At 44.1% G+C, this 23,888-nt stretch overlaps 1 pseudogene; it reads left to right on the top strand.

Moving 5' to 3' along the window:
* The first annotated feature begins 222 nt into the window (after nt 1-222).
* LOC128563440 (mitotic checkpoint serine/threonine-protein kinase BUB1 beta-like) overlaps nt 223-23,888 on the top strand; it is a 165,820-nt pseudogene continuing 142,154 nt past the window's right edge.

The following is a 23,888-nucleotide window of genomic DNA, read 5'->3' as shown; positions in this document are numbered from 1 at the left end:
AAAGGGAAGCTGAGCTATTGATCATTGCCCCAAAAGAGAGCAGAAATGCAGAAACAGATTGAAGGGATGGGGAAGGAGCTAAGAGAAATCCAAACTCCTCAGCAAGAAAGAGCAGGTGACCAGCAAGAAGAGACGGTACCCACAAAGGGGACAGCTGGGCCGCAAAGTGCTTCCAAGTTTCGGGAAGAGCCAGGAATGACTGTGTCCAGCTCTGTTTGGTAATAAACTCTTGTGCCAGAGAAACTACACTTGTGGAAAACATGGGGCAGGAGCATCCTCGTTCTTAAGGTCCTAGTATACCATTCTCCACTTTTGAAGAGTTTCTTCTTTCTGAAAACAATTAAAGTCCTCCTGCAGATCCCCCATGGGTGGTAGCTCAGTCAAGACCCCTTGTAATTCTCAAAACTCTGGTGTTTGCAGGATCACAGACAACTGCTAAAATCCCTACTAGAGTTAATCACCTCTGCAGAGTTTTCTGTACAAGACAGACCCATGCCTGAGTTGGAAATAGAGAAGGAAATTGAATTAGGTAGTAAGGATTGCTGCATTAAATAACAATGTCTAGCCCTCTCTCCCCTCTGTCTCTCTCGGTCTCCATCTTTCCCCCTCTTTCTTCTCTTTTTCTTTCCTCACTCCTCCTTGGTGTTGTCCTGCAACATCCCCCCTCACCAATAAAGACCTTTCGTACAAAAAAAAAAAAAAAAGAACGTCTAATTGTGAAGATTACAAATTATTTTGGGGGGTGCCAAGAAACTCTGCAGAATTAACCAAAGGAATCTCTTCAACCTGTCCCATAGGACTTGTATATCAATCTCAAGTTAAAGGAATGTTTAAATGAGGAGTTTGATCATCTATGCAGCTGTTATCAATACCAAGATGGGGATGTATTGTTTTGCACCAATATACAAATCACTTCACTCTTCAGGATCTTCTGCAACCCATGAAATAACAGTGTTGATTGTTTAGAACCGTTTGACAATAGTGGAGAAGCTACCCAAAGCAGATATAGTTCACGGTGACGAGTCCACAGAGTCTGATCCTGAGAAGCAGAATCCATCATCCTGATGATAATGATAAAACAAGCTTTGAAGACAGTAGACGTTTCTTACAGTGTTGACCTCAGGGTGCAGCTGGATGGTTTTACCCTCAGTGGCTTTCGGACTGTATAGACCTTGGAAGGATTAAAAGATCCTGGCTGACTGTCCTGCTCCCTGCCAGGCAGAACGTTTGGTGTAGCAAATTCGGTGCATTTTCTGTTGTTCGAGGAACACCTACAGGTCTTCTGGGATGGGTCCCTCTGGAAACTTAGACAAAATATTTCTGAGGTAAAAGATGGTGAATTGTGGAATGAGTTCTTTGTGTGGATTCTGAATGCCAAGGAGGAGTCCACAGTGTTTGCTCTGAGGGAGCTTGCAGCAGAAATGGATGGAGATTTTGACACCACATTCCAAAGTCATCTGAATAAAGCCTTGTGGAAGGTGGGGGTTAACTAGTTCTGGGGCTTTGCCCCTTCAATAAGGTAGTCAAGTCTGTCACCAGATGCTTATGTAAAAGCAACAGTTGTATAGTGGGACACTGAAACTGTATGTGCTATAATTTAGAACACTACAATGCTTTTCTATATTTTGGTAGGGCCTATTTCTAAGTAACTGGCATTTTTTTTTTTTTTACATAGCAGTGTACGTATGTGTGGCCTTGTCTAATTTTAATAAAGAACTGCCTTATTCTAAATTGACGGTATGAATAAGTGCCTGTTATTAAACCCATTTGTTTTTTCCCCTTTTGTAATTTGCAACATGCTCTCTTATGAGAGTCAAGTATTTTGTAAACAATAAAATGGTATTTGTTAAAAAATAAAATTAGAATTAGGAAGATAGGAAAAGGAGAAGACAGGTGTGAAATTAATACAAATAAGTGAGAATACCAAGGTGCAAGTGTTTACACCACAAAGGAAGGCCTGAGCCGTGAACTATTACTGTAATGGCATCCAGGCTATTAAAAATGCGTGCTGATATCAAACATGAAAGGCAAGGTACATTTTTATCTGTACATAAATGCTATATAAAAATCTTAATCCTAATACAAAATAATTTAAAAATAGTTGATTCTGAACTGTGCAAGAGTAAAGACAAAACATGATGTGATTTCACAATGGTGAGATTGCTTCTAGACTGATTTTTTTTGGTCCTGATATAGGCGTTTGTGACACATTTGCTGACTAATGAAAGTCAGAGAAGTTTTAGTAGTCACCAGGGTCAAAGCAAGCCAGGCTTTCGCAGTACAGGCTTTAGAGCCAAAATGCTCAGATCTGAATCTGTGCCTGTCGGGGTGTTTGACCTTGGACAAGTTACTTAGACCCTTTGTGACTCAGGACCCCCATGGGTAAAGTTAGAATGATAGCAGGACCTGTCTGAAAGGACTTTTATGAGGATTACACTCATCAGTATTTGCAAAGAGCTTGAATAGTCTCATCACTGTTGTCACTGATTTATGATGTGACGTAGGACAACCTGTCCGTGGAGACCGAGAGGGCACAGGGACAGGAAGGAGTCAGGTCCTGAGCAGCCCCCGTTTCCCTGGACTAGCCAGCAGTAGGTGCTGTTATGGGGCCAAGTTGTGAAGGGGTTTAGCAGTCCATGTGGAGTCTGGATTTCATCCTCCAGATCTATAAGGAAGAAGTGGGGACAAGTGTCACATCCTACATAGACACACTTATGGCTGCAATCAAAAGCTCAGGTTTGGTGGGGGTCAGCATTACTAAGAGATCATTTCTTCAACATCTTTACCCAAGTTTATATGGCAATACCTCAAACTTCATATAGATTTTACGCTTCTATTTCATGCTTGTGACACTGGAAAAAGTTCAGCAAGCTAATAAAAGAAATTCAGCTGAATTTCATTGAGTTGACTCAGCAGTGACAGAATTTTAGATTGCACAACAATCAACTGCATTGTCTTTTATGTTTTTCTTCCATTCTGACAAGGGATGAGCATGGTAACAGAGAAATCTGTTGAAAATGTGTCCTGTGTCCCCACAGGGGGCTGCTTTCTTAGGACTTTTCTGAATACCCCAAAACAGAATGTCAGGCACCCAGGGCACCATGAATGGTGCTTGAGTGTTTTACAACAGAGGACCAGAGGCTCGATGTGATGGCTCCCCATGCAGGTAAACAAGTTAGGAGCCAATTAGATGCTTGGGGAAAGAAAACCCAGGCCCAAATTAAGGAAGGTTGTGCAAGGTGTAGGTTCCTATCAGTTGATTGAGGGTGTATGGTACCTTGTGTGTGTATGTGTGTGAAGTGTCTTAGAAAACTACTGTTCTAAGCACATTTTTTTTCCTAAATCTAGGTCCCCCAAGGTCCCTAAAACTTGTCTGATTCTTAAGTGTTGGTCAATGTCCTCAAATCAGAGGCAAAGTAGAATCCTCTCCACTCTGCCATAGACTTGAGGCAGGAAAACTTTCAGAGGCTGAGTGACACCTGTGAAGCTATTGGCATAGAGAAAATAGTACCCTGAGATGCCCTGGGTCCCCACCTTGCTTGCCAAAACCCACTCCTCCCAGTGGGTCAGGGGTCTGAATTTCCCATGGTGCCAGATGGCTTTTTAGTAATTATAGCAAGAAGGCAGAAAGTAATCTACACTCTTCAGATATATCATTGAGTGGACGGATATTTTCTGAATACCCACCATGTGCCAAACCTTTGTTAGATGCTGCATAGAACAAAGACATCCTATTAATTAGTTGTATGACAAAATTAATGATCTGCAACTGAGGTAAAAACAACAAAAACAGGGCAGCACCTGTGGCTCAGTGAGTAGGGCGCCAGCCCCATATACTGAGGGTGGCAGGTTCAAACCGGCCCCGGCCAAACTGCAACAAAAAATAGCCGGGCGTTGTGGCGGGCGCCTGTGGTTCCTGCTACTTGGGAGGCTGAGGTAAGAGAATCGCCTTAGCCCAAGAGTTGGAGGTTGCTGTGAGCTGTGATGCCACAGCACTCTACCGAGGACAACAAAATGAGACCCTGTCTCTAAAAAAAATAAAATAAAAACAGCAAAACGGGAGCTGGTCCTTTCCTTGGTCTTGTCAGGATGGAACGGGAACTCCTCCTAGTAGAAGAAACAGTGACCAGAGAACCACAATGAAATGATTTTAATTGTGGGTGCCCCACTATCCCTCTGAGTTTTCTGGGCTACTTCTATGGGATCCCAGAGCAAGGGCACCTGGATCCCCTTTGGGAAGAAGGTGTAGACCCAGACTGTTTCTTGGAAGAGGCAACATTTGAGCTCAGCAGAATTGAATCCAGGTTTTCTCAGTCACTACAGTCTTGACATTTGGGGATGGATAATTCTTAGCTGTAGGGGCTGTATTTGCATTGTACAATGTTCAGCAGCAATTGTGAAAATAAAGACTGTCTCGAGACAGACACTGACAAATGTTCCTGGGGAGGGGGTGAAATCACTGATTTAGCTCCATGAAGGCATATGGGAAAGTATCTGGAGAACTTGAAGACCTTGGCTGTGGTTGTAGGTGAAAAGAGCCCTTTTCAGGCTACGGATGAAAGAATTGTGTTTTAGAAAGGTGGTCCCATTGCTACATGGCTAATAGGGCAGAGCAGTAGGTATGGAAGATGTCCCCATACCACTCAACTTCTAATTAGACCAGAGATCTTGGGCCAGCCACTGTTTTGATCCTGTCCCAGGCAGCCGACCTGCAAAAAAGCCCCAGTGGTGCCTCAGGTCTTCCACAGGCCCCACTTGGAGATGTGTGACCTGCAAGGTCAGCATCTCTTCCCACAGTGAGAGCAGATCATCAGCCAAGGGACTGGGAACCAGGACCTGGATCTTTCTCTCCTGTTTTTCAAAGCAAAGCTCTATTCAAAATTCTGAGATTCAAAGAAATTTTGGAGTGGATACTGGAGGCCATCTGGTTCATTATTAGTGGTTTGGTTGTGAAGAGAAGGGAAGGACTCTGATAAGTAAATATTTTCCTCAAAAATCCTATCTGAACCTCAGCAGTGAATACATGTGGCCTCCATGTACCATTAAAGGATTCATACTTCCTTGGGGGTAATGGGACAGGTGGAATAGATGGTGTAGAATGGAAAAATGATGCATCCCTCTCATTCCTTTTGAGTCATACAATGGGGGCATTATTAATGGCAGGGCCAAGATTTGTGGGCCATTAGAGATTGGTTGGCCAACACCTGGTGATGTTATGTGGTGTGGAATATTAATTTTTTCACTTAAAAGGGGACAGCCCTTGGAGGTGAGAATTACAACTATTTTCCATTGAGCTATTACTGTGTGTCATCATAGTTTCTCTGTGAGCGGTAATGGGCCTTATTGTGTGCTCCCAGCAGTTCTCTAGAGAAGGCTCAACCTTCCCAAGGCCACATGACTTGCAAATGATATGGATGGGAATCAGACTGGGCCTGTTGGATTCTAGATCTATCCATACTTAACCAATGCACTGGCCAATGCCAGCTCTTCTTCCTCTAAAACACATTTTCTAGGTCTGCTAAAATTATTCACCTGTCAAGTCATTTTTGAAGTAAAGTCACAGTTCTTAAATGAAGCAATGCAGGTTGCTGGGCTCAAGCTCCTGATGATTTATTCCAGGTGATGGTGATGCTGTGGGCCTGAGGATTTTGAGCAGCTAGTTTAATGTGTCATACGGTGTCTGTGGTGTGCAGATAGCTCTTAGAAGCCCCAAACATACAGTTTACCACTGATTCTGGTTGTTCATGGCTTGCTTACTTAGCACCCCCATCTCCTATTCTTAGCTTGTGCATTAATGTGCATTATTCATGGTTATCGAGTAGGATAACTATGGTTGAGTGCCTTCTATTTTTAAAATAATTAAAGGGTTTAGGAGAAAATAAGTTTAGCTGTTTATCTGCCCTCCAACAGCCTTGTAGGTTAGGGACAAAATGCTGAGAGACTAAAGGTGCCATAGGTCCTGTCCATGGTGCTAAAGGATACATTGGAGAAACTTGGGGTTCACAGATCTCCCAGGCCTGGGCAGACATGGAATAGGCAAATCTGCATTTTACCCGCCACCTCCACTAGACACAGGTGCTTGCCAAGTTTCATGGACCAAAGACAGAAGTGGAAAAAGGAATTGGGCTCATGCTCCAGGATGTAGCAGTCTCAGCTCTTTGGTTTCAAACTTAGTGTAGACAATGGAAAACAGGCAGGAGACCCTCAGATGACCCAGAGCTCCCAGGACTGGGGCTAGCACACTGGCATTGGCTATCACACCCCACCACACAGGCCCCTTTTCCTTCCATCTTGAGTTTCAGAGTGAACTCTTAATCCTATGGTCTGGGAACATGATGAGTTTGTGACTCAACCTCATAATCCTTGGCTTCCTTGTCCATAAATTGGCAATTATAATACTCCTTGTGGGCAGTGCCTGTGGCTCAAAGGAGTAGGGCGCCAGCCCCATATGCCAGAGGTGGCAGGTTCAAACCCAGCCCCGGCCAAAAACTGCAAAAAGTCCTTGCTTTAGAGAGTTAATGTATTAAATAAATTAGTACAAAGAACCATAACACATGAAAATATTCAAGAACAATTAGCTGTATTTACTATTACCCCAAGAACTACTGACATTTTTATACACCCAATGGTACCCTCTGCACATTCTGAGTCGATGCTTCTGATTCCCAAAGTTTGGCCCACAGCTGGCAATACCATAGATCTTAGAGTCACCCCAGAGGGTCTTTCTTGAATACCCACAACTTCTTGAGATATAGCACAGAGCATCTCAAACTGCATTCAAATCGCTTGGCATTGATAAAAGGCCCTTGTTATTCACAGTATGGTTCCTGGACCAGGAGTATTGGCATCATCTGAGAACTTGAATTGCAGAGTCTCAAACCCTAGATCTCCCAGTTGCTCAGAGCTATTAAATCCCAATCGCTCCCCAGGTGATTTGTATGCACATTAAAGGCGGAGAAGCACTGGGCCAGAGAATGTTATTAGACGATGTGCTCCAGTTGGGGTGTTTAATCATTCCTTGGTTCATCCTTTGTCTAATCCTCTTTCCTCTATGATCATTTACTTTATATCTAATAATAGAAAATTCCATTTCTTAGCACTTACTGTCAGGTATATATATAATCATGAATTAATCCTTATAGAAACTCCATGAAGTAGATATTGCATTCTACAGATGAATAAACAGGAGATTAGTAGCTATGTGACCTTATGCAAGTAGTATTAACCCTTGAATGGCAAGGCCAGGATTAGCCCGGATCTTTCTCATTGTTAATGATATGCTTTGATGCTTTGTTACACAGCACTTATCAAGTGGAGGACTTCAATATCTTTTACAGATGACCACCCAGCTGGCCCACTTTGTGTTTCCCATCAAACAGATAAAATACATTCTAGCACAACATAGTAATTGTACACCAATAAAGAAGTGATTTCTTTGTGAACATTCAGTTGTGGAAACTGATGTTTAACTGAAAGAGACCAAGTCTTCACACCTTGCTCTCTTGAGGTTTGCCTGAAGAGGTAGCTGTGGGTGCAATCTGTAGCCCCAGGTGCCGGGTGGGGGAATTGTTTCTTGATTTTGGCCCTCCATGGAGTGAACAGAACATTTATATGGGATCTTAGAGCCAGAGGGTGGCTGGAGAGGTCAGCAGTGTAGACAGAGGAAAGAAGTTCTAAATGTACGTCATAGTTGGCCATGAGATCCTGGGGAAGAGGCTGCCTGCCAAGGTTTCTCCTCTCCTGGTGGCTGAAACCCATCGGATTGCTGCTTGCCTTGCTATACCTTTCTCACCCTGCGTTGGCATTTCAGGTGTGTCCGAATCTAGTGGTCCCCGAAGGTGCTCTGCTACTCCTCACCTTTGCCTGTCATGACTCAGACTTTTTACCTTGGCTTCCTGCCCAGCTCGGGTCTCCCTATCTTTTGGGGGACCCCCTATATTTTGTGCTCTCAGCATATCCTTCATGTCTATTACCCTCAGAACTACCTGTCTACATTACAGACATGCATTTCTTGCTAGCCTCTGAGCTCCTTGAAGACAAACACAGCAGAGCCAAAAGCAGCACCCACAGACAAAACATTCTTCTTCCTTCTGTTGGTAATTAAACAACCTAAGAAGTGGAGCTGGGAACCAATTCTATTTCTGTTTTCTGGATGGAGATACAGACTCAGCAGACAGCTCCTTCCAGGTTATCCAGGTGGGAGCTGGTCCTGAAACCAGGCCTTGTGCTCCCACAAGCTATGTGTTCACTGGTCCCCACAGGTCACTGCTCGTTTGAACTGAGTGGAATTTCTCTCCAATATTTTCACAAGTTTGCCTCATTCATGACCTACCAGATGAAGAATGCACTTAATGATATATTTTATTATTATTTTTTTATTAAATCATAACTATGCATTGATATGATCATGGGGCATCATACACTCGTTTCATAGACCATTTGACACATTTTCATCACAATGGTTAACATAGCCTTCCTGGCATTATCTCAGTTACTGTGCCAAAACATTTACATTCTACATTTACCAAGTTTCGCAAATACCCCTGTAAGATGCACCACAGGTATGATCCCACCAATCCCCCTCCATCTATCCACCACCCCCTCCCTCCCCTCCCTTTCCCACTTCCCCCTATTGTTAGGTTGTAACTGGGTTATAGCTTTCATGTGAGAGCCCCAAATTAGTTTCATAGTAGGGCTGAGTACATTGGGTACTTTTTCTTCCATTCTTGAAATACTTTACTAAGAAGAATATGTTCCAGCTCCATCCATGTAAACATGAAAGAGGTAAAGTCTCCATCTTTCTTTAAGGCTGCATAATATTCCATGGTGTACATAGACCACAATTTATTAATCCATTCGTGGATCGATGGGCACTTGGGCTTTTTCCATGACTTAGCAATTACGAATTGGGCTGCAATAAACATTCTGGTACATTTTAGATTGGGCTTGGGGATTGCAACATTTCAGATGCCTTCCAAGTGGTCATGCCAGGCTAACACTGTTCCTGTCCATCTTATCTTTGAAACAGAGACATAATCAATTTCTTACTGCTACAAAATGCTTACCACATCAAGGCCCTGCCTCTCCGATGCTCATACCAATTGGTTCCCTTTTATGGGGGGGGGGGGGACTAGAATTGAATGACCTGGGGCTTTTTGTTATTTCACTTTTAATTCTTCACAATTATTGCAGATACTGATGGAGAGTTCAAGTAAATAATATGGCTAAAGATATCATAGGGGTGATCCATGGAGTAATTTTGAGATTAGCTGTCCCCGTGGTGATATTGAGACACACACACACACACAAAAAAAACTGAATCAGGCCGACTGTTTCTTGAGAACACAATTTTCATAAGGTAATGAGGAAATTCATCTAGTAAACTGTCCAGATCTCATGAAGACTTGAACACCGAAGTTTAGCAGTGTGTTTATTTGAAGAGTAGGAATGGCTGTTCTAAGTATAAACATGCAGATTTAAAATGAAATGTCTCTGTTTCCGAGAGCTATGGAATTAAGCTACAAATCAATAATGGAAAGATCTGGATAATTCTTAGGTAATTGGAAACTAATAAAAGCCAAAAGCCCCCTAAATAACCCATGAGTCTAAAAATAACTGAAAAGGGATGTTAACACTGAAGTGTTATAAACTTAGAATGGAAACACAGCTTATCAAATAGACACATGCCTATACTCATGTGTGCATGGACACGTGTGTGATGCACCGCAGTGGTGGCTCCCTCTGGGTGTGTGAGCTGTAACAAATTAGTTCCGTTGGTCTCAGTTTTGAGTCTCACTTTCCTCCGCTCTAGATTTTAGGCAGAGAATTGAGGTTATGGAAGGTTCTGTGCTTCTGTTTAGGGTGCGTATAATGTCACATTTTCTAAAAGGCCCCAGCTCATTCAATTCTAGTTTTCCTCCCTATAAAAGGGAACCAGTTGATATGAGCATTGGAGAGGCTGGGCCTTGTACATGGTAAGCATTTTGTAGCAATAAGGAATCCATAGATTATGTATTTGTTTAAAAGATGAGATGGACAGAGTGACTTGCTCAGGCTTACCCAGAAAATTTCTGGAAAGCGTAATCTGTTGAGGTTTTGATTCAGTTCCATGGTGTTTTTCCAGAATAAAGCTGGGAAGGGTCCTGAGCTGACTGATGTCACACTTGCCCCTCTGGCCACATCCTGGGGATGAGTGCATTGTCAGAAAGGAGGGCTGACAGGCGAGGTGTGGGTGCCCACCCCTCCTCACTCCCAGCTTTATGTTCTTCTGTGCTTCTCCCTGTGATTTTATTTGAACAAAATTACTCTTGATCTTACCCTAAATGCATCATTTTACACATGGGCAACAGACTTGTCGGAAGGACAGCCCTACCCAAGGCAGACGCTGAGTGTGGGCAGTCTTGGGACATGACATCAAGGCCCTGATCCCCCAGTATTTGATAGCAATATCCCTTTAGCTTATTTTATTTTTCCCTCAGATTGGGAAAATGAATAGAACCTGGATTTGAGGACTCAAGAGACCAAATCCTATAGGTACTCAGGCAGAGGTGGGCATGCGGCATCCAGGAAACCCCAGTGGAGCTCAGAGATGAATATTTGGCTATTTAAGTCAGGGAGACTTGGACTATTGGGCAAGAGATGATGTGGGCTCTGGCGGAGGAAATACAGAAGTGGCGGGGGCATGGCGGGGGCATGACAGGGACAAAGAGACCAGGCTGGATCTGGGGTGAAGGGAAGCTGCATATTTTGTCCCAAGAATATTTTTTCCTGGGTGTCCTCTGCCCCCAAAGAGACCCATTTCTAATCTCTATCTTGATGACATTGGTTTCAGGGGCCTGAACGCCCACCCAGGTTGCTAAGCCCTCCCTGCGGCCCCCTCACTGTGGACGTGTTGGAGATTCTGTGGTCAAAGTGCTTCCACAGGAAGACAGTTTAGAGAAGGAGCCCTGGGACAGACAGACAGGAGGCCACATCTTCTTAGAAGCCCACTCCTGACTTGTACCCGGTCTCCATTTATTGGTTCCCTCTCGAAAGCAGGGAAGATGCGCCCCTAACCCCTGGGGGTGGGCAGATAGTAGGATAAGCGAGCCAAGTCCTTGGGAGATAACGCTTCAGGATTGAGTCCTGTACCTGGGTTTCCATGTAGGGAATGATGTTCTCTGGAGGACAGGAATTCAGTCAGTTTCAAGCCCAGCAGCCAGCAGTGCTATTCTGAGGTCTGCACCCCACATCTGTAAATGTATGTAGAACAGCCAGATCATGTTTGCTTTCAGATCACTCTGGTGGAAGGCTTTAATACCCCACGGGGCTAGCTCACACTGCTGGGCCTCCGTTTCCCTGAAGGCTCACTGTTCCTCTCTAATCCTTGTGCTGCATCTGGCTGTTCAGGAAAGTGTCTAAGCAGAATCACACTGGAGAGGGATACATGAACTTGAACTAGCCTGCCAAAGAGGTTGGCACCATCTCTCAGAGCCAGTAGGAAGCCCCATCACCTTCAAAACTCCATCTTCCTATGGAGACAGCAAAAGAGCAAGGACCACCCCCCCTGGGGAGGGCAGTGCCCTGCAGCAGGTCCCTCCATGGCTGTCCTGCAGGACACCTTCCCTGGGATGAGTTGTGAGTCCCTCAGCCATGGCCACATGTCACAGGCTGGGAGGGACAGTGCTCTGATCCTGTGCCTAGGTCCAGGTAGAACGTCAAGGCTCTATTTTGGAATGTGGAGCCAGGGACACCTAAGCAGAGTAAAGTGTGAAGGAGTCTGGTGAGGGTTGGTGGTGACACCTGTGAATATAAGGGCAAGAGGACAGTGTTTCCAGACCTCAGGGTACACAGGATTGGAGCAAAAGGGACATCTTGGCACAGACTTCTCATTTTGATGTGGACAGGAACTTTTCTTTGCCTCAGTTTGTTCAATCTTCAAAAAAAAAGCTGGAAAAACTCAGACAAGCGGCTCCTGAAAGGCCTGAGGGCCTGGGCTTGTCTGGCTACTATCTCAGAGAAGCAGCCAAGTGGCCACCATTGTCACCTCATCCATCATTTAAGGCCAGTAGTCTCCACCCTTTTTGGCACCAGGGACTGGTTTCATGGGAGACAGTTTTTCCATAGACTGCAGGGGTTAGATTCTCATAAGGAGCACATGTGCACAGCCCAGATCCGATGCATGCACAGTTCACAGAGAGGCCCGTGCTCCTGTGAGAATTTAATGTCGTGGCTATGACAGATGGGGGAGCTCATCACTGATGTGAGCAATGAGGAGCGGCTATAAATGCAGATGAAGCTTCACTCAACTCGCCCCCTGCTGCTCACCTCCTGTTGTGCAGCCCCGTTCCCAGGAGGCCTTGGCCTATGGGCTGGGAACCTCAGAGTTAAGCTGTCTACTGGGCTCTCTAGCCAGGACAGGGCAGCTATGGATAAGTTTGCTGTGGGTACAGACTGGGGCTGCCTGGTTGTGGATGACAAGGAGTCTTTCACCTGGCCAGACATCTACTAAAGAAACTTAGTGAGTTGGCATAAAATTGCTAGGATGCATTCTCCTAGCTTGATGATATTTTTGGGTGATCCAACAATGTCTTGAGTAATGTCAAAGATTAACTGGAAATGAGACAATATTCTAGAAGCAGAACTAGGTCACCATCTCAGTATAATCAGGTGACAAGAGTCCTGCCTCATGGTTGGACACAGGTCATTTAGGGATTGAATCTTACTTGCCCACCTTATGGATTCAAGTTAGCAAAAGTTCCAAACTTTCCTGCTTAGCTAATGCAATGGTGGGGAAATATTTAAGATATCTTAATCTGGCTATATGTTATAGAGGCCACTGATTTCATGAAAGAGGACCTGTTTCCCATAACCAATATGTTAATTAGCATAGTATTAGGTATTAATTAAAGACAAAGGTTACCAAGCCCAGGTCCAGGTAGAACATCAAGACTCTATTTTGATAGAGCCCCAGAGGTGTGATTTCTAAGTGGAATGCTACTTGCCCATCTCTGGGATTTGAAGTCCTTAAGGCAGTGATTGCCCCTTGAGTCATTGCTTAAACCAACCAGCACAGACATGTATGTCACCTTATTTATGATGAGGTACTATATATTACATAGATAACATCAATTTAGCATAATACCTACTTCACTTGGTTATGAACATAAAAGGAAGTGATACATTCTATGATCTGTGGTTAATAGATCAATAAACCAGGGATGAAAGATCAAGCACCTAGCTGTGGACGCACAGTTAAGAAATTGTAGAGGGGCTGTTAAAATATACTCTATTTAGCTCAAATCTTGAACTTGGATATATTAAAAGGATGCAGAAGTTAATCTCACTGTGTAGGTCGCTCGCTCTCTTTCCACTTTAGTGCCTGTAACAACACGGAGATTGAGAAATTGCTTGCTCTGACAAGGTGCATGTAGGCTCCATGGAGGTAACAATGCTCCAGGGCAACTCCAAGGTCATAAGACACATCCCGTGAGGGTTGTGGTGGGGTTTTCTGTTTCCAGTGGGGTTTGTTGTCCTCTAAGCTCTTTCAGCAAGCACCAGAGAAGGTGTGAAAGATTGACAGCACGGGTGTACAAATCAGTCTGTGTAGTTCAAGGAAATGCAGCAAAAACCTTCCTCCCGTACACATGACCTTCTACCTGAGACCCCGAAGGAGGGTCTCCCAGGATGTGGCTCATCCTCCCTGGGTAGCAAACTCTTCTGAGAAGAAAAAATAGTCATTGAAATTGCCAGATGTTTCTCCAGGAAGTGAAAATTTCCTCTTATACCCTCAATTAGCACTCAATACATATTTCTGAATTTTTCAATTAGAAGAATGTATTTTTTACCACTTTAAGGTCATATTCTGTATGGCAGAGACTTGAGAACTAGCCAGTACCCTGAGAGGCTTCCCTACCACACCGGAATGATGCAGATACTTGTGCTGGTTCAGGGCATTCTCATACATTTTCATTTTTATACAGATAAAATCATGCTGCGTGTTTAATTTTCTATCCTCCCCTGCTTATTCCATGGAATGCAGTTTTCTGCATTGCTGTAGATTCTCTCAAGCCATTTAAAACAGCATCCTGTCCATTGATTGTGTGTACCATAATTTATTTACCTATTTTTCTGTTATTGATTATTTAAGGATCTTTTCAGGTTTTTTTCTATTAAAAATAATGCTTCAGGGAAGGTATTTATATAGAGAGGTTGCTTTCCTTTCTCTGTTACAGAATTATATCCTTAGGCTCAATTCCCAGAAGTAAATTATTGGGTCAAAAAATATGAACCCTTCTATGGTTCTGGAAGTGCATTGCCAAATTGCTTTCCAGAATAATTGTAATTAAGACACAGGGAAAGTTATCTCAGTCCCACAAGTGATATTGTTTCTTTTTCCCTTGAACCACTGGTATTTTAAACAAGCAAAAAATTGTATTTTATTGTTTCTTTGGTTTAAATACATTTCTATTGTAGATTGTTTTGATCAATGATGCTGTCTTTTTTCTTATACTTATGATCATATCTTCTATTTTTCCTATGTAAATTTTTTTTTTTTTTTTGATTTTTAAAATTTCAGAACCAAACCACAGGTCAAAGTTATGAGTGTGCCTTGGACTTGGTTTTCCTTGTTCATTAGTGAGATCTGCCGTGTGTGTCCACTTCCTGGTTATAATTTCCATGCCCCCTAGCTCTCCTTCACACGTGGGATCCTCTAAGTGGTATTGGCCATAACTAAAGACTCAGGCACAGAGCGGTCTGATGGGTCACAGTGACGTGGGGCACACTGAGTAGGGGAGAGAGTCAAGACTCATAGTTAGCAGTAAGGAGGGCTTGGGGCTCTGACTAGCTACACATCCCGCCTGGCTAAGAAAGCCTGGGAATGAGGACTTAGCTACGGGCCTCTGACTGAGGCTGCGGACTCATCTCCTGGCCTGGGTGCATAGCAGGGGCCCAGTCATGCACTCATCGGCTCTGGTGGCCCCTGGTCCTCTGGCTCCAACATTCAGCACTGCAAAGTCAATGCCACAGATGGCTGTAAGAGCTGTGCCTCAAGTCCCTAGCATTAGCACACTGCCTGTCACTTGGGGTGTTCTAAGTATCTGTTAGATTAATTAGCAGGTAACCCTTAGGTAGTTGGATGGTTAACACACGTGCAGAGCTAAACATCCTGGAACCAGACATATATGTGAAGGGGAGAAGGAACCAAGAGAGCTGGGACCAGGGGACAGGGCCTGGGAAGTGACCAGAGTGAGGCCAGTCTGAGCAGCTCAGGCGATCCCTGCAGGGATGGCGGCTGACAGCTGGGGCTGGCAGGATGTCCTGCAGTTGAGAGCAGCTCCCCCTGAGGACACGGCTGGGCGGCACCTCCAGGGCATGATGTACAGAGTGGCAGTCCCATACACGCCCCTTCCCTTCCTCACTTGCCTTTCAGTGGGCTGCCTGGAGTGAATTGGCACAGCCTAGATGTGTATTCTGCAGTCACGAATCTGAGTGTGGCAGAGCTGATAAGGATGTTAGAGACAACCCAGGTAAAACCCCATATTGGAGAGATGGGAGAATTGAGGTCCAGGAAGGAAAATCACGGCCTAGCACCCCAACACTCCTGAGGCATAGTGTTGGGGTGGTGTCCCTGGGCCACCCTGGCAGAGAACATGGCCTGCCCCTCTGTCCCTGGATCCAATTCCCAACAGAAAAATGTTGGATGTTGGCTGTGCAGGAGCAGAGCCTAGCTCAGGTATGAGGCTCTTCCCAAGCAGCAGCTCTGGGCACAGCATGGTAGGGAGGGGCTCTCTTTCGATGGGTGGCCCTGATTCTTGAGAGACTATGCAGCATGGCCAGGTAGATGAGGGAACAAGCTTTGCCTTCAGTGACAAACCACAAAGTTACTTAAAAGTGAACCCTGCTTTTCAAAACCATTGTAGCTGAGAAAACAGGAAAAAAATGTGATATCACATTTGCAAATGTGACTAAAAATTGGATGTTGTGGATCTCTGGTCTGTCTATGTTCTGACTGAAAATGTGTAGCCCATTGGCCAACAGTCCAGTAAAAAACAAGACCTTCCAAGGTGTTCATCTGACATGGTGATTGGAAGCTCAAGTTGAAGGAAGTTCCAGTACAATGCCAGGAGCACTGTGTTTGGAGTTTAGATAACTGGACGGCAAGGCTGGCCCTCCTACTTGCCAGATCTTGGTTTGGACAATCTACTGGCTGGCTCTAGTTGCCCACCTTGTAATTACAGACAATAATTCTCATCTTGGAGATGCTCTGAGGATTACGCAAGCGTAAGAGTAAGTTTACAGTTAGCACCTGCTAGACGCCGTGTGTGTTTTTACTGTGACTTGGAAGGGACATGGCCACAGGTGTCCTGCTGGCATGCATCCTCACGTTCTCCATCTTGATTCCAACTCTGCCTTATGTTTTATCACCAGAAGGGCAGTTGCACCCCAGGAATACCTGTCTCCATATCCCAACAGGGATTTCAAATGTCTCCATTCACACTCATTAAGCACCTTCGGTTTGCTTGATGATAAATGAAGTGCTAAGGAGACATTTATTCACCTGCTCATTCACTCAGTATCTATTGACCAATAAACCTGCAATCCTAACATTGACAGAGTCTAAGGTGATCCGGTCTCTTTTGACAGGGAATTCAGGTCTCTAATCCTGAATTATTAAACTCTTGGCTCTATTTTCAGGAACGATGACTGCTGTAACTAACTGGCTATATAACTTCTACTGAAAATAACAAAGGTTTTCTTATCATGCCATATCGTTATTTGTAACTTGCTGGTCATAGACAATTACTTGGTGACCTTCAGAGAGCCAGGCCAACTAGTGTAACCCTAGTTAACACAACTGTTCTTTAAAAACACTTCGATTGCTCCTCAGAGCACTTGAGAGCATAGACTTCTTGTTTTGTATGTTTGGGATTATACTCGGGTTTGTATGAACTCTGAGGATAGGCTGTCGTAATCACCAGAGTAACCACAGGGAATTTTATAGAACTTGGAGTAGAGTGGTTGCTCAATATATGCTTGTGAATGATAATGCTGTAATTGTGGAATCCCTAGGAGCAATCTCTTTGCTGATTTCATAAGTATGGATTGAGGCCTGTCTGCTGAGCCCTGTGAAGGCCGTTAGCATTTAATCAGATGTGGGCTGTGCTCAAGTTCAGAGTGGTGAGAACCAACCAACCTGGGAGAAGAACTAATAGAAATGTATGATTTCAAGGGAGATTATGTCTGGATAAGATGATATGGAATGAGACACCTGAGCAATCTTTATAGTGGCATTTGAATTTGGATAATATATATACCATGCATTGTTATTTACTATTTTTTCCCATGTTATTTCACAAATTCAGGCCAAAAAAACTCACAGGTAAGTATATAAATGTTGAGGTAAGTAAACATAGCTTAGAGATGTTAGGCAATTTGTTTCAGATCACAAACTTGTATGAGAAAAGATAGAATTTGAAACAAGATTTACCCCTTGCCAATGCTAATGTTCCTCCCAGGGCACCTGCTACTTGCCTTCTGAATTTTATCTGCTGGGAATGTAGAGTGGGAATGGGCCCGATCAGGGAAGCAGGAAAGGCGAAATGTGTGTGGTTGATGAGGAGATGCTGCATTCGACTGAGGTCCAGTGTCCGTGGAAGTGGAGGGGTGCGTGTTGTCCCTGAGAGGACCCTCAGGGCTAGGCCAGAGGTTTTGGACTTGATCCTGCAGGCAAAGTGGAGCCACTAATATTTGTGAAAGAGGAATGGCTGGGACCTGATTGCCATGGAATCACTGGAGTGTAAGATTAGTTTGGAGGCTGTAACAGTGACTCATGTAGGACAGAATGAAACCTGGGAGTGGACCAAGGGCTGAAACTTGGCTTCCCATGCCAGGGAAGCCCGGAAGAGGACCAGGCATGAGGGAGGCTCATATCAGGTGTGTTTTATTTCTAATATGATAAAGGTTGTTACAGTCCCATAAGCTCATAGGTTTGTGTGTGGGAGGAAGATGAAGCATCCAGACACACGAACGATGTTCACTTGCACATGCATGCTGCTCAGGCACACATGTATGACACAGATACACACATGTTGCTTGCTCACCTGTGGGATGCCTACTCCCAGCCCTGGCACTTGCTCACAGGTGTGCACATACAACACTCGCTGCATGTACACAGTGCTCAGTTGCACACGCAAAATTCATACATGTGCATACACATGGCCCTCACTTGCACACATGACATAGGATTCCCACCTGCACACACACATCCATTCAAGATGCTCACTCAACAAATGTTCCCATTGATTCTAAGACACCTTGTGAATTCGGAAACATGGAATGAAGCAGAAATGGCGGCTTTAATGGAAAAATCAAGGTTGATTGCTCAGAGTGGTCTGGGAGTTTCCTGAACCAACACAGAGGAAGACTCAGCCAGTGGGACTTACTGGTGGAAAGCACCAGAACCTTTGCTCAGCAGCCTTCGAAACTGAGGCGCAGAGGTAATTTGTTCAAATATACACAGCTGGTAAGAGGCAGAACTAGGATAGATTGCTAATCTGTAAAACAGGAAATAGTCATAAGACTGCTGAGAGAATTAAATAAGGAATGCACATTTTGAGCACAGAAAGGCGTGCTGTGCAGGTGCTCGGGGCCTGGGAATTCCCTCTAATTTGCTGCATGAATACACAGTTTATTCCTAGGATGTCAATGACACCTTAGTGGTCTTCTAACCCAACTTCCTTGCTCTACAAATGAGGAAGCTGAGGCTCAGAGCTGGGGCAGGGCTTCTCTGATGGGGCTTGTCACTGACCAAACAGCGACTAATACTCATTTCTGCTGATGCAGGGCTTCCGGCTGTCCCCCCTACGTGACACTGTCCTGGTCGCTTCTTTTCCCCACCTCCTGCCTCACATGACATCACTCTCTAGCTTTTATGTTTCAATCTGTTCTCTTCACTCTCCCTTCTGCATTTGTTGACTAATTCGCCCATTTAACAAATGTTCAGGGACTGTCGTCTGCGTACCAGGCGCTACGACTGGTGCTGGAGACTCAGTCAGGAGATAGAGATTAGGCTTTTGCAAAGTTATCAAGCATCTTGTGTGAGGTTGTAAAATGACACCAAGTGGAATTTTGATGCTCTCAGGCATGGTGGGTGTCCTGTATTTTCTGAAGCCCTCGGGTGTGGCGGGCGCCCTGTGCATCGTGTGACGGTGACACTGTTAGGCGTGTGGCAGGTGCTCTGACTTTGGGCTCAGACTCCGCGATTGGTTCATCATCTCATCACTGACTCACTCCCCACAGTCATTCCTTTTCATGACTATTGCCACTTCTCCCCCCTGTCCACATGGTCTTCTCCTAAAATCATAGGAAGGATGAGGGCTTCTTGGAAGAATAAACAGTTACCAGTCTGAAGCAGGAATACTCAAGCTGAGCTGAGAAGGGAGAGCTTCTACCAGAATTCCAGGGAGCTGTTAACGATGAAGGGGCCATTTCCAAAGGATGAGAACCAACTCAAAGGGGCTGCCTTTGGGCAAAGATGGAAATTAAAAAAAAAAAATAATCAAGCTAAATTACAATTATGACTTCATAATGATAAACAAATGCAAAGAAATGCGCTATCCTCTGATGGTCAGTGCTCCACTTTCTACCATGAGGTCCGCCTTTCAAATTTTCCCATGTACGTGAGCTTACCCAGGGGCTGTGTTTCTGTGCCTGGCTTATTTCACTTTGTATAATGTCTTCTGAGTTCAGCCATCTTGTTGCAAATGACAGTATTTCGTTATTTAAGGCTGAATAATATTCTGTTGGGCACGTATATCACATTTTCTTCGCTCATGCATTCACTGGCAATTTAGGCCATGTCTTGGCTACTGTAAATGGTGCCTCAGTGAATGTGGGAGTACAGGTGTTCCTTCCAAATACTGACTTTAATTCCTTTGAGTGATGCCCAGAAATGAGATTGCTGGGTCTTATGGTAGTTCTTTTTCTAGTTTGAGGACCTTCCACACCATTTTCCACAATGGCTGTAATAATTTACATTCCTACCAACAACAGACAAGAGCTCCCTTTTCTCCACATCTTTACTAACATTTAACAAAACAGGGAAATGTACCAGTAATTATTAATGATTTTGTAAGTGATTATATGGCATTTTGAATGTGAAGGAAATGTCTGTATTTTTAGAGTTGCATGTACTGGCATTTGTAAGGATAACAGGGCAGGCCATTTTGAATTTGCTTACAAATATTTCAACAAAGGAAGAAAACCCTGGGGATGTGATAGTGACTAACAAGGCATGGTTTCTACAGAGTCATACATCAAAGATGGCCAGTAAACAGGTAGGAAAAAAAGAAATTGGGGAGTCTACAAAGAAAATGTGACAAAATATTGGTAATTGTTGAATCTGGGGGACAAAGTTTTAATAATAAAACAAAATAAAAATAAAATAGTATGATTCTTCCTTTATTTAACAAGTCATTAATGTTGTGATGGCTAATCTTAGGCACCAACTTGACTGGGCCACGGGATGCATAGCTTTCTGATTAAACAGCATTTCTGGAAGCTTTATTTGTGGTGTTTCTGGAAGAGATTAGCATTTTATAGTATCTGAGGGACTGAGTGAAGCAGACAGCCTTCTCCAGTGCAGGTGGACACCAACTAGTCTGCTGAAGGTCTGAAAGGAGCAAAAAGGCAGAGGAAGGGTGGATTCACCCATTTTTCTTGATCTCCCCAGCTAAGACTTGGGAATTCTCCTGCCCTCGGTGCCCAGGTCCTCACAGCTTCAGAATTAGGATGGAACCCACACAACTGGCTCTCCAGATCTCAGGTCTTCAAATTATCTCACAGGCTTCCTCAGGTCTCCAGCTTACAGATGACAAATCATAGCATTTCTCAGCTGCATAAACACAGGAGCCAATATCTTTAAAAATAAATATAAATGTGTAATATGCTGTTGGCCCAGTTTCTGCAGAACCCTGAAACAAGTGCATGTCCATTCTATGAGGGACCCTGTACTATACACTAGGGATGGGGTAGTAAATAACAGTCACGGTCTATGGCAGGGATTTCCAACAAGTGTGCCATGAGAGGACTTTAGGTGTGTCATGAAAAATTTTAAAGATCATAAATTTTCAAAAGAATTTCAAAGTAGAGTAAGTATATTTTTTTTAAACCTTTTTTTGATCAACATAATTTAAGTGTTAAGCTTTTGAGGCACTATAGGTTCAAAAGAATGCTGTGAGATAAAGGTTAAAAAACAGTTGTCTACAGCTGATGGTAGTAAACATATATATATATATATATATATATATATTTTTTTTTTTTTTTGCAGTTTTGGCTGGGGCCAGGTTTGAACCGGCCACCTCTGGTATATGGGGCCGGCACCCTACTCCTTTGAGCCACAGGTGCCACCCACAAATATATTCTATAACAAAAATAGTTTTCTGGAAATTAACAGGGCAGGGACAGAGGAAGAGCTTTCCCAAGCTTAGCTCTGGAGGAGGGAAATGATCTAGAAAAAAGAAAGAAAGAAAGACAAAGCATTTAAGTCAGCTGGAATAGTTAATGTGAAGTATTTGGAAAATGTTTGAGAAAATGGAAGACGTTCCTGGTAGTTGGAGAGTCAAATAAATGGTTCTTTTTCTTTTTAAACAAATCCTATGGAGTATATTTTTTAGAGCAGCTTTAGATGCACAGCAGAATTGAGAGAAAGGATTTCCCAGATGCCGTCCACCTCCACGTGCACAGCGACATCCCCTGCCAAGGCAGTGCCCTCGTTACACTTGAGGACCAACCCACCCTTATCACCCCCAGACCACGGTCTACAGGGTCCCACTCTTGTGGCGATTACAGACCTCGGGCGTGCATGAACGTGTAGTGTACGTGCCCACCACTGCACACACAGCCTGGTCGCGCTGTTGCTGGGCGTCCTCCCTTCCTTCTTCTCTCCTTTTAATCCTCTTCTTCCTGTTCTCCTTCACCCAGGAGGAAAGAAACTCCCCAGACAGGCAGGGCTTCCTGTGCTGCACCTACTGATACATTTGTGTCAGAAACCAGGTAAACTGAACTATTTTGAACCTCTAATTACACAACCTATTGGTAACAGGGACCAAAGCTGAGCCCTGGGAATGGCACCATTACTCCAGGAGACTGACTTGGAACTGAGCATATTGGGCTCCTTCCACCATAAAAGGGACAAGGATTTATTCAGATGGGAATGGGTACACATTCTGGGTATTTGCCTTTCCTATGGGTTTTATCCAGATTCCCTATCCAAGGCCTTCCTGAATATTTGATCCACCAGCCAGAGGTCTTACATAGTATCTCATTAACTCAGGGTATCCATTTTACATAAGGACTGGTGATCGTAAGACGCATGAGTTGTTTGACATACTCCAGTACCCATGTATTGGCCACTGGATAAAGCATAAAATGGCAAACTGCAGGCACAGCTAATATTTTAAGGATATTAATAATGAATGAAAAAATATTTTAAGAACATCCAGAACCAGCCTCCAGGATATGGTAGGTGTGTTGAGTCAGAAACATCATGGTGCTGTGTTTCCAAAGGAAAAAACATGTCCATCTTGAAGTCAAGGTGGAGAGAAGCCAGTGTGTCCTCACTTAACGCTGAGCGGCTTGTTTGGACACTTCGTGTTTACTGACCCTGTAATTCTGGGGTTTATAGGATGAGAAGTCCTGACCTCAGAGGGGAATGATTTCACACAGACGTAGCCGCTGTTCTGTTGACCTGTAAGCTATAGTTTCCATCCAGAAATTTAAGTTCCTTTTGTCCAGGGACCAATAGACAAAACAAACAAAAAGTCATCATCTTAGTGGGAATAATTAGTCTTGCTCATCAGGAGCAAATAGGGCTTCTGTTACACAAAGATGACAGGAAAGGATGTAGCTAGCACCAGGGTAACCCATTTGGCCACCTCTCAGAATTCCTTTGCTGAATTATGATGTTAAACAGGGATGAGAGTCTGGGTCCCTCTTCTAGGTGAGCCACCAAGACTAGCAGAGGTACCAGTGGGGAGTGATGGGGTCTGGAGTGGACCCAGGGGCAGGGGGCAATGGGCGTTTGCTGAGACCATTGCTGTGATGGAGGTTGTGGTCCATCCTACTAATCTTCCTTTTCTAAATTTCTCTGGAATTGTGGAATAGTTGTTCCCTGAATTTGTAATATGAAAAGTATGATTCCCTCTTCCCTTGCATCCTACCCCAGTCCTATTTGCACGCTGAGCTGCCTGGGTGTCAGGCAACACCCTAAGAGGCCTTCATCTGCCCACCAGCCGCCTTGGTCCCTGCCCCGACCCGTTCCTGCTTCCTGCCTCTCCTCCAGAGGTGCCAATCCTCCTAGCCCTTTCTAATAAAGAGTCCGCATTCTAAGCTCCCCTCGAGAGTCTGCTTCCTGAGAACTCACTCTGACACAGGCAAAGTCCAATATCCTGAGAGTAAACAGCATGTAGAATATGTGCCCTTCATTATAGATTATGGCTACCCTTTCGGGGCTCGATCTATTGTTTAATAATGTTACAGTTCTGGCTTTATAAGAACCTTGTGAGATAGGTTTATAATCCCCATTTAATCTCGGAAGAAACTGAACTCGGAAAACTGAAGTAAATCATTCAGTTGCTATTGAAAACCAGCAGCATCTGATACAAAAACATTTGCATATGAGTGAATGGCTGTTAGCTAATAATCAACTTTTAGCTGTGGATAGAATTTTCCCAATCATAAATCTGACTTGTAGGTTACTTCCTTTCATGTGCATTGAAATCTAATGAGGCAGCAGGATTTTGTCTTGCAGGCCTACGGAGCAGGGGAGGGAATTGCAACTCAGTCCTGCCCTGTTCTTTCCCCAGGTCCTCGTCCGCCTCCTGACAGCCTACACAGGTTCTGCAGAA

Source organism: Nycticebus coucang, chromosome 13 (assembly GCF_027406575.1).
Source record: "Nycticebus coucang isolate mNycCou1 chromosome 13, mNycCou1.pri, whole genome shotgun sequence".
NCBI lineage: Eukaryota > Metazoa > Chordata > Mammalia > Primates > Lorisidae > Nycticebus > Nycticebus coucang.
The sequence above is the reverse complement of the archived record's forward strand: the minus strand, read 5'-3'. Positions and strand labels throughout refer to the sequence as shown.